This window comes from Equus asinus, chromosome 11, assembly GCF_041296235.1.
Source record: "Equus asinus isolate D_3611 breed Donkey chromosome 11, EquAss-T2T_v2, whole genome shotgun sequence".
Classification (NCBI taxonomy): domain Eukaryota; kingdom Metazoa; phylum Chordata; class Mammalia; order Perissodactyla; family Equidae; genus Equus; species Equus asinus.
The window spans coordinates 22,705,772-22,707,909 of record NC_091800.1 but is presented as its reverse complement, the minus strand read 5'-3'; the positions used below and the strand labels follow the sequence as shown (position 1 = coordinate 22,707,909).

General features: G+C 41.0%; 1 pseudogene; it reads right to left on the bottom strand.

Moving 5' to 3' along the window:
* Positions 1-1,508: 1,508 nt before the first annotated feature.
* LOC139046537 (HIG1 domain family member 2A pseudogene) lies at positions 1,509-1,880 on the bottom strand (annotated as a pseudogene).
* Between the last annotated feature and the right edge of the window lie 258 nt (positions 1,881-2,138).

Sequence of the window (2,138 nt, the reverse complement as noted above, 5' to 3'; positions counted from 1 at the left end):
GGCAGACAGTTACTTAACCCTATCTGAGGAGAAGGAAAGACATCCATGAAACATGAAGAGTAAGGAGGTGGTGGAGGGAATTGAAATCAGAAAATTAGATGGGATAAGAGGGATTCCTACCTACAAACTATAGCTGAATTTGAAGTAAATGTAATCACAAAAGGCAATTACACATTGGGGTTAAGTTTAGTAGTAAAGAAATGTTTTTAAATCTTGATCCATTAAGGATTCTTTTACAGGCCCAAGAATTTTATTACCATCATATGAAGCCTCAATTCTAGGGAAAGATGAAATATTTTCCAAATAACCAAATTACATGTGAACTTACAGGGTTCAACCATTTTGTAAGTTATAGAGAAATTGTAGCTAATTTGAATGAGAAAAGTGAGTCTATGAAGTCACACAGTGTTTGATCATGTACATTTTAATCCTTTAGTTCTGATTGGAATAAATTGACATCAGTAACCACTGAGGAAGTCTCCAGCAAAAGGTGAGATTATAGATATATCTGTAAAGATACACACACAAAGTGAAGAGAGATTTCTATTTGGAAACAAGGAGAATGATAGCAGGGTGTCAGTGGATAACAATACAGAGTGTCTTTGACACTCTTTTGGAGTCATCTCACGGTAGCATCTGTAGGTAACTCTTTACCTTTTTGGACCCATTTGGATAAAAAAGGAACAAGTTATAAAAGGGATGCTTCTTCCCCTAAGTGTGTTTTGTCACCCTTAATTAGTAGCAGCCAAAACTCTTAAGAAACTATCAGATTGCCCACATGTGAGACTCTACTAGAGTGGACCAAGAGAGCACAGAATCTCATTTGGAGCAAGGAGACAAGGTAGCAGTGGACAGAGAACAGTGGAGCCCTCAACAGAAAAGGATGGAGCTAATAGAGCCTGGATGTGTCAATGACCCTCCAGAGTTTTGCCACGGTGTGAGGCTAGTGCCCATACTCACTGTCATATTGGAAGGAGCCCCCCGCCCCTACCTTAGCCTGCAGTTGCTTGACCCTGAGGGTCAGAAAAGAGATCTGTGATGGTGAAAGCAAGAAAGTGATGGAGGGGCTTAAGAATTGGGAATTAAACGTGAGAAGAGGGATGGGTACCTACAAACTGAAGTGGAATTTGAAATAAATTCTACCACAAAAGGCTGTTACACACTAGGATTAGGGTAATTGTAAAGAACTTTGCTTGTATCTTGATGCATTAATTATTTACAGGCTAAAATTTTCATTACTACCTTATATAAAGCCTCATTTCTAATAAAAACTAACATACTAGATTTAGTTATATATACATGAATTTTTTTTACAAGTGGATCAGAGTTTATTAAGTAGGGGGTGAAGAGGGTGTGGCACAAGTAGAAGTATGCGACACCCGAAGTGAACAGAATCTGAGATTCCTGAAAAAAAATCTGTCGATTACACAATTGGCCACTTGCTCCTCCATTGACACAGGGACTGGTCAGGGCAGATGAGGGAATAAATCCTGTGGCAGGACCAGTGGTTACTCCCAGGCTGGGAATAATCTCCACGGAGCTTTCAAGACCAAGCCAGGCTTGGGCAGAGACTTCATAGCTGATGAAGCTGGATCCAGCAAGGTGGCTGTGAGCGAGAAGCCCTGGGTGGCAATCTGGTTGTATATCATGAGCTGGCAGCACTGGCTCTGATCCCTAGGGAAGCAGTAGAGGTCATGGGTGAGGGCAGCCAGCGTGCCCAGGCAGCCTATGGGTACCATTGGGTTCTTGCAGGTCTTGAGAAGGAACTTTTCCTTGAAGCTTTCTGGAGTGCTGTAGACACTGAGGCTAAAGCCCTCAACGACTAGATGCTGCGACAGTTCAAAGGGTGCCTCTGAAGTCATAAGGCTGGGAGCCCCCATGTCCCAGGCAACAGCAGTATGAGAAAACAGGGATGCTGAACTCCATCTCCTCTATATGTGAATTTGTAAAGATCAACCAGTTCATAAGCTGTAAAGTAATTACAGCTATTTGAATTAAAACAAACAAGTCTAAAATTAAAATGTGGTATCTGAATAGGTAACTTTTTAGTCCTTTAACACTGCTCTGAATGAATTAACATCAAAAAGCTATGAGGGGGCCACCCATGAAATTTGAGATATAAATGAATAAATAAAAAT